Genomic DNA, 9941 nt, shown 5'->3' with positions numbered 1-9941 from the left:
TATGTGCTTGCCTCTTGAACTGGAACCAGGCAGAAACTTTCTTACCTAGCAGCAAATAGCAAGGGTGATGTCCTGCCAGCTCAGATTCTGGCTGGCTCATTTGTCCTTTCTCTCTGGAGTTCTCAGCCATCGTGTGAGGTGAAGTAGTCGGCTGCAGAGACCAGGTGAAGAGAAGAACACACCTGAGCAGGTCACAGGTGGCCCAGATGTCACACCAGGTTCTGCCAGATACCAGAGGTGAAGAAAGTCACTTCCCTGCTGCATTAGTCATGCCCATGTGAGGGGCTGCATCACCTGGAAGACAATGGGAACTTGTTCCGACTGAGCCCTGCTATTCTAAGGCATGATGTCTTACACAGCCGTGGATAGCTGATATAAAATGCCTATTAAAACAGAGGTCCCCAAGAAAGGACCAGTATGTACACTGATTTCTGTACCATGTGACACATGACTGTGACACCTCAGACTTACTGCCATGTGTGAATTAGAATATGTATTTTAGAAGATATATATATATGTATGCAGATAGAACTGTATATGTGTGCATGTGAGAGTACACTTGTATATACATATCCATTCTAAAATCTCATCCACAAACCAACTATAATTGTTATTGTTTTAGAGATAAAGAAATTGATGCTGTGGTTCGGCAAGTGGCGCAGTGGATAAAGTGTTGGACTCTCAAGCATGTATTCTTGAGTTCAGTCCCCAACAGCACATGTACCAGAGTGATGTCTGATTCTCTCTCTCTCTCTCTCCCCTCTCCTTCTATCCCTCTCATAAAAAAATAAATAAATAAATAATATTATATATATAATATGTAATACATATATATCATGATTAGAGGCCAGGTGGTGGTGAACCTGACTGAGTGCACATGTTACAATGTGCAAAGACACACGATCAAGCCCCCAATCCCTACCTGCAGAGGAAAATCTTCATGAGTTGTGAAGCAAGGCTGCAGGTGTTTCTTCGTCTCTCGTCTTCTCTCACTCCCCATTCCTCTTGATTTCTGGCTGTTTATATCCTATAAACAAATTAATTTAATTTAAAAATGTATCAAGAAGCTGATGTCAAGTAGCTTCCTAAGGGTGACAGAGTAGCAACAGAGAGGGTTGAGTGCTGGGGGACACAGATACCACATCCACTAGGTTCCCTTGTAAGGGAGAAAAAGTACTTTTTTTGTTATTTGTTTTAATTTTATTAGTGACTTAATATTGGTAAACTAAATTATAAAATACAGAGATCTAATTCCACACCTTTCCCAGCACCAGAGTTCTGTGTCCCTATGCCCTCCACTAGAAACTGCAGTAGTTCTCCCAAGGTCACAGATATGGGTTAAGTATTATTTCTATAACTATCTGTCTATATTTGTATATATTTGTCCATTTTTTCTATGGTTTCATCTCCTCTTCTTTCCAAGTCACACCTACACCTTCCTCTTTTCCTCATCTCTCTCTGGGTCCTGACAGAGTTGGAGTTCAGAGCCCTCTGGTCATCTTCCCCTATCACTTCTCCCCCTCTGAGAAAATGAAACAAAATTCTTTTTGGGATGCAGAAAGTGGAAAGTCTAGCTTTTGTAGTTGCTTCTCCACAGGACATGGGTGTTGGCAGGTCAATACATATCCCCGTCCTGTGGTCCAGGAGGTGGTGCAGTGATAAAGCTTTGGACTCTCAAGCATGAGGTCCTGAGTTCGATCCCCAGCAGCACATGTGCCAGAGTGATGTCTGGTTCTTTCTCTCTCCTCCTATCTTTCTCATCAATAAATAAAATATTTTTTAAGAAGAAGAAGAACAGATTCTCATACCCCCATCCTGTGAGAAGTATTTTCTTTTTAAAATGTAACACTTAAAAAATTATTTTTTAATTTAATTAATTTATTTATTTATTGGGTAGAGACAGAGAGGAGCAAAGAGGGAAAAGGGATATAGAGATGGAAAATGAGTGGTTCTGAAGGTAGCACAGTGAATAAAGTCTCAGATTCTCAAGTGTGAGGTCCTGAATTCAATTCCCAGTAGCATATGTACAAGAGTGATGTCTTGTTCTTTCTCTTTCTCCTCCTATTTTTCTCATTAATAAATAAATAAAATCTAAAAAGAGAAAGAAAGAAGAAAAGGAAGGAAGGAAGGAGGGAAGGAAAGAAGGAAGGAAGGAAAGAAGGAAGGAAGGAAGGGAGGGAGGGAGGGAGGGAAACATGTCAATCCACAGCTCATTCCCTTGGGATTTAGCCAACAAAAAGAAAGAGAGGTTTGCAGTACTGCTTCACCACTTCAGGAAGCTTCCACCCTGCAGGAAGTGGGGAGTAGGGATTTGAACCTGGGTCCTTATGCATTGTAACATGGGTGCTCAACAAGGTGAGCCACCATTTGGGCCTTCAAGAAGCAGTATTTTCTATAGCTATTACTTCAAGTTTTTCTGTCACTCACATTAGAACTTGATCTTTACTGGTATTAGAAAGTATCATGCTTTATACTGAGTTTTCTCTCATTATAGTGTCAAGAACGTTTGTCTCATTATAGTTTTCAAAAATGTTTCCTCTTGATTCCTTATAAATTCAATCATCTAACATGCTACCTGAAAAGCTCTTTATCTTCTCCAAGCAAGGGTATTGTTAAATCTTATACAGGCATCCCAGTAACTGGCTTCTGGGGAAAATATAAAGTTTAATTCAAAAGTAAAGACTCAGTTTTAGGGAAACTGACACATAAAACAATATTATATTCAATCAATAAAAAATTATTATCAAATCCACTATAGTTTTTTTTTTTTTACTTTATTTCATCTGATAGGACTAAGAGAAGTTGAGGGGGGAGATAGAAAGGGAAAGAGACAGAGAGATACCTGCAGTCCTAATTCATCAGTCATGAAGCTTTCCCCCTGCAGGTGGGAACCAGGGGCTTGAACCGAGGTCCTTGTGCATGGTAATACATCAGCACCCGGCCCCTTCCACTATGTTTTAGTGCTACTATGTGCTTAATGTTATAGACTTGACCAAAGCATATCTTGTTTTATTTTCTCAAGAAACTTGGTGTTGTCGTTTCTATACTGCAAATCAGGAAGCCAATATTGTCAGTCACCTCTACCAATTTACTTGTACAGCACTGTACTGATGGACTCGGCCCACACTGAGATAACCGTGTCTCTGTTTCTGTGCTCTAGGATCTAAATCTAAGGAGGTGACAGGGAAAACCGTAGTGGTGTTCTGTGCACTTGGGGAAGCTCAGTTGCAGAAGTGATTCCGGAGTTCAGTGGACTGTCACGGAAGGATGGTGATTTCCACTGACAGCTCTATAGTGTTCTAGGCTATATATCTTCAGGGTACATCAAACCAGTAGAGTAATGTGTTTTATATTATCTCTCACTGCATAAGCTTCCAGGCTGCAGGCAGCTTCGGGCTCCACCTCTGCTCACAGTTGATGTATCATGTTTCATTACAAACCCCATTGACCTATCTACCATTGATAAAGCTTCTGAACTTTGTGTTGGCTCCTGAGATTAGTTTTGAATCATGTATCCATACCCTCAATCACTTTAAGAATCCTGATTTCCTGCTCAGGAATAAACTGTATGCTGGTCTTTGAATTTGTCATCGACTTAATTTGGAATGTATCCTCTTCTCTACTTGAGTTACCTAGACCTCTAGTTAAATGTCAATGGTGCAGACCCTAGCTCTGCTTCTCTCTCTCTCTCTCTCTCCCTCTCTCTCACTCCCTCACCCTCTCTCTCTGTGTGTCTCTCTCTTTCCCTCTCTCTCTCTGTCTCTCTCTCCCTCTCCCTCTCCCTCTCTCTCTCTCTCTCTTTCTCTCTCTCTCTGTGTGTGTTTTAAAGTTACTTCCAAATTTAACATTATGAAAGTCATCTATATAATTATAAATTTCTATAGGTCTTTGATTAGTCAGCTGTCAATACAATTGTTGGTACCTGTATAAATTTTCTGTTTTTGGGTGGAGGATAGATAGCATAATGATTATGCAAACAGACTCTCATGTCTAAGGCTCCAAAGTCCCAGATTCAATGCCCTGCACCACCATAAGCCAGAGATGAACAGTGTCTGGTAAAATAATTAAAAATAAAAAAATTCTCAGTTTTCTGCAAAACACTCTCACCCCCAGGCTAGGTCCTCCTCCACCACTGGAAAGATAGAAACAGGCTGGGAGTATGGATCCATCTGCCAATGTCCATGTCCAACAGAGAAGTAATTACAGAAGCCAGACCCCTCCTCACTTTCTGCACCCCCCAAAATACTTTTGATCCATAGTCCCAGTGGAGAATAAATAACAGGGGGTTGTGGGGGGTTTGACCAGAGGCCTCTGAACTCCAACTGCATCAGGTCCCAGAGAAAGAAGAGAAAAAAAGTGAGGGACATTTGTATGTGGTAGTAGGTGTAGGTGTGACTGGGAAAGGTAGAACAAAATGGGACCATGGGGGGAAAAATGGGCAAATAAGTACAAATATAAAAAGATAGCTGTAGAAATAATATTTAACCCATATCTTCAACTTTAAGAGAATTACTATAGCTTACAATGGAGGGAATGGGGATTCAGAACTCTGGTGGTGGGAACAGTGTGGAGTTGTACCCTTGTTATCTTGTAACGTTGTAAATCAATACTAAATCACCAATTAAAAAAAAAAATGTCACCAGAGCCTGCCCCTAGCTGCTGCCATCAAGGACCACACACTAAATTAGTCTGATGACACATTACACTGTGTGACACGCTGACACAGGTATGTTAGCTACACATTGAAACCTTCTGTCGAACTTGCTTTAGTGACCACAAAGGAGGTAGGCAGCTCTTGACAACACCCAGAAAAGGGCCAGTTTCACTTGGAAGTCCTTCCTAACTATCATGAACTCATCCAGGCCAAGCCCAAATATCCTAGCAAGTAGCTGTCTGGCCTCAGACCTCGACCACACATACACAATCCCAGAGCTGATGGCTCCCTCCGTCTGCCCTGTTGAACTAGGAGCAGCTAAAACTCAGGAGAAGCCACTACACACACTCAGTGTCTACTAACAAGCCCAACAGACATGATCTCCCTGTGAGAAAATAGAGTCATTCCCACTGTTCACAGAGGAGACAACACTGAGTCAGAGGGACAATAGTGCTCATTCACACAGCCTGTGCAAACGGGGGGCTCAAACCTGGGTCCTTACACATAGCATGCACTCTACCAGGTGCTCTACACCAAATCCTTTTTCTCTTTTTTATTTTATGTTATTTTTTATTATCTTTTATTGATACATTGAATAAAGGCATCCAGAAATTGAGAGGGAGATAGAGAGACAGAAAGACACCTGCAGCCCTGATTAAACACTTGTGAAGCCTTCCCCATGCAGATGGAGACCAGGGGCTAGAATCTGGGTCCTTGTGCATTTTAACATGTGCACTCAATCAGGTGTGCCGCTACTCAGCCCCTCCTTTTTTTCTATGTTCTTTGCTAGTAAACTTTGAAATGTCTTGTTTTCAGTCACAATCTAAATGGGGAATATTGCTCACACACACACTCATACACTCACACAAAATCACCCACACACTCAGACACATAACACACACACACACACACATACCACATACACACGGAAATTCCTAGTGCTTGCATAAGTCACCTTGAGTGTGTTTGCTCCACAGAAATAAAGTATCTCTAAGCTGCTCAGAGGCCCCTACTCTAGAAAGACTACCTTGATCTCTCTCTGGGCAAAAGTAAACACATGCTTTCCCCTTTCTGTGAACCTTTTACTTTAGCCCCTTCTAGACACCTTTAGTCTTACTATTTGCTTCTCCGCCATCCTCTGGAGCTGGGAGGACCGGGCTATGACTTCCATCTCCATAATGGATATATCAATATCAGTCAATAGAGACGTGCTAGATTCATTTCTTTTCATAGTTGTGGTCCTGAATGCTGACTATTAAAAGAAAGTGGATTGTGATTATCATTAACTTATCTCTGGTGGTGATGACGACAACTATAAACAATGAAAGGCAGTAAGAAGTACAGATGAAGGTGAATATTTGATTCAAAACAAGAAGATGAAATTAGACATCCTACTTTTCACACAATGAAGCGTTAGATCTCTGCATTAAGTGGTGGTCCTCTGAGACAGAGCCAGGAGCCTGCAGTTACCTCCTTTTTAATGCTGGAAAAACTAGAGTTCACAACCCAAATCCTCCTTCTGATATCATATAAGCAAATTCATTGATCATATTTTTAAAACATCTCAACAGGGTGAATTATTATATCAACATTCTTTCCTCAACCCTGCCACCCTCAAGTAATACTGGTGGATGCTTTTAAAATATGTAAAAATATTCAATGCTTCAATTGTCCTCTGGGAATTTTAACTGTTGTTTCCATGTACGTTAATAATTTCTTGGTGTAATTTTTCCCAAGAGAATGTATCCAAAGACAGTGTGCATAGATTTACATATGTAATTGCTAATAAACCTCCCAAGAAGAAAATAGCCTTCCATCCAGGTGGAAAGCTATCTCCTTAAATCAGAGCTTAATGGCTATCAAAGTATTTTTATAAAGTTATAAAAGAGTGCTAGATGAGGAGTCAAAGGCAATGAGAAGATAGTAATGGCAGTTTTGACACATGACTACTCACTAGTGGTTTCCCAGTCTCTGTTTTACCTCAGCAGCTATTTTTATCTTCCCAGAATGCCTGCTCTCCCTCCTTTCTAATAGAGAGTGACTCCAAGACCACTGGGACGCAGGGTTTCACCCCTGCTGTGCATCCCAAGGGTTCAGACACATGTTTACCTGCAATCTGGTCAAGAGGGGTCACGAGGATGAAAGCAAGTGAGGAAGTAGTAACAGGAAAAGGTTACCAGAGCTCTGCAAAACTTAAGTCTACAAGAAATATGGCATCTCAAGTTGGGTGGCAGGTAAGACTTTCCTTTTCTTTATTTTTCACCTTTTTTTTTTTATTCTCTTTTGTTGTCCTTGTTGTTTTATTGTTGTAGTTATTGATGTCGTTGTTGGATAGGACAGAGAGACATGAAGAGAGGAGGGGAAGACAGAGAGGGGGAGAGAAAGACAGACGCCTGCAGACCTGCTTCACCACCTGGGAAGCGACTCCCCTGCAGGTGGGGAGCCTGAGGCTTGAACCGGGATCCTTACATCGGTCCTTGGACTTTGCACCACCTGCACTCAACTCACTGCGCTACCACCCGACTCCCATCTATTTTTCACCTTTACTGGGGGGGGGGGGGGGTAACGGTTTTCAGTAGATAGTAAAATAAAGTTGTTAGTACATGTATAACATTTCTCAGTTTTCCATATAACACTCTAACCCTCCACCTAGGTCTTCTTCCACCATCACGTTCCAGGACCTGAACCCTTCCCCCCACTCCAGTCCAAGTTCTGCTTTGTGTTTCCTTTCTGTTCTTATTTTTCAACTTCTATAAGTGAGATCATCCTATATTTATCCTTCTCTTTCTGGCTGATTCCTTTAAGCTCCATCCAAGATAAGGTGAGAAGATGAATTCACCAATTCACCATTTTTAATAGCTGAATAGTATTCCATTCTGTGAATATATATATATATCACAATACAGGTAAGATTTTTCCCATATCTGTTAGCAATGTGTGTGTGTGTGTGTGTGTGTGTGTGTGTGTGTGTGTGTGTTATGAAAGTGGCTTAGCATGATACTTCAACAAAGAAAATCAATGTCAGTGTTTAAATGGATAATATAATAAACAGGGCTCACAAGATTGTGACAATTCAAGAACTTGGGAAAGGGTGAATGGGACTTTGCTATGCTCTACTGCTGTGTCTACTAAAAACTTTTTGTTAAACTTGAAAGGTCTTAAAGGGACTGAGAAGGCAGTATAATGTCTATGCAAAAGATTTACATAGCTGTGATTCTGGGGTCCCAGGTTCAATCCCCAACACCACCATAAGCCAGAGTTCAGCAGGGTCCTCATTTTAATCTCTGTGTTTCTCTGTCTCTGTTTCTATCACCTGTATCTCTGTCATTAAAACAAAACAAACAGGGCTGGGATACAGCATAATGATTCTGCAACTGACTCTCCTGCCTGAGGCTCTGAGGTGTCAGGTGCAATCCCCAGCTGAGCAGGGCTCTGGGTTCTCTCCCCCTGCCTCACCCCAACCCCTTTCACTCCGTGTTCCTCTGATTAAAATAAAATGAGTAAAATAATTTTTTTAAGTCTTAGGACTAGAAGATATCTCACCTAATAGAGCACTCATCTTATTAAGCCCACAGCTGAGCTTGCAGCCCCAGTATCCTGTAAGAGTATCACCACACCAGGCGAAACTGGTTCTTTTTTAAAAATATTTGTTAATTATTTATTTATTATTTAATAGAGACAGAAATACATTGAGAGGGGATAGAGAAGAGATAGAGATACCTGCAGCCCTGCTTCACCACTTTTGAAGCTTTCCCCCCTACAGGGACTTAAACCTGGGTCCTTGTGCATTGTAATGTGTGTGCTTAACCAGGGGTGCCACTGCCTGGCCCCTGTGTCTCTCCTTGCTATCTCAGCTAAAATTAAATGAGAAATCATCCCTGGAGCAGAAACCTTAGTACCACTACTACCACCACCCAACAATTTTTGTTGTTGTTGTTTTCAATTCTGGAGCATAGCAGGAAGGGTTTCAGGCAGTGGTAGTGGTCTTGGGGGCACAGGTGAGCACCTAGCAGTACCACAGTGGCCTGTCTGTGGCTTCTCTTGGTTGCGCTCACTTCCTGAACCAGAATCTCCATTCAACCCACAGATTCAATGAGCTGACCCATGTCCTTCCAATATACTGTTCTCTGTTTACGTTCCTGTGGTTCACAGTCAAGAATTTGAAAGGGATGTGAAGACTTGATTTGCTTTATTTACTGAGTGCTACAACTTAGCATGAAGCTGGACTGAGGGTGATTGAAGTGGAGAAGGGAAGATAGTCAGGACCCAGGACCACCACTAGAAAGGATGGACATCTCACTTGGAGTGACAACAAATGTTCTAAGATCATATTTTGACAATGATTTTAAAACTGTGTGATTATAAGAAAGTTTACAATTTCTATACCTTGAGGGAGTGAACTTTATAGTATGTTAATTATATCTCAACAAAGTGGCTAAAAATGTTGGCATAGGGAGCAGGTTAAGTGCACGTGGCACAAAGCACAAGGACTGGAGTAATGATCCCGTTTGGAGCCCCCGGCTCCCCACCTGCATGGGAGTCACTTCACAGGTGGTGAGGCAGTTCTGCAGGTGTCTATCTTTCTCTCTCCCTCTCTGTCTTCCCTTCCTCTCTCCATTTCTCTCTGTCTCCAATGACGACATCAATAACTACAACAATAATACAACAAGGGCAACAAGACTGAATAAGTAGATAAATATATTTTTTTAAATATTGGCATAGAAAGAGAGAGGCCGAATGTCCCACTAGGGAAAGAGAGAGATAGGCTGGGAGTATGGATTGACCTGTTAATGCCCATGTTCAGCGGAGAAGCAATTATAGAAGTCAGACCTTCCACTTTTTGCATTCCTTAGTCCATATTCCCAAAGGGATAAAGAATAGGAAAGCTGGGAGTCAGGCTGTAGTGCAGCGGGCTAAGCGCAGGTGGCGCAAAGCACAAGGACCAGCATAAGGATCCCGGTTCGAACCCCGGCTCCCCACCTGCAGGGGAGTCGCTTCACAGGTGGTGAAGCAGGTCTGCAGGTGTCTATCTTTCTCTCCTCCTCTCTGTCTTCCCCTCCCTCTCTCCATTTCTCTCTGTCCTATCCAACAACGACAACAACAATAATAACTACAACAATAAAAAAACAACAAGGGCAACAAAAGGGAATAAATAAATAAATAAAATAAATATTTAAAAAAATTTTTTAAAAATAGGAAAGCTATCAGAGGAGGGGATGGGATACAGAGTTCTGGCTTGGCTGCACAGCAGAGTCTCTTGTGTGCTTGTAAATCCCGACCTCATGAC

Source organism: Erinaceus europaeus, chromosome 1, assembly GCF_950295315.1.
Source record: "Erinaceus europaeus chromosome 1, mEriEur2.1, whole genome shotgun sequence".
Taxonomy (NCBI): domain Eukaryota; kingdom Metazoa; phylum Chordata; class Mammalia; order Eulipotyphla; family Erinaceidae; genus Erinaceus; species Erinaceus europaeus.
The sequence above is the reverse complement of the archived record's forward strand: the minus strand, read 5'-3'. Positions refer to the sequence as shown.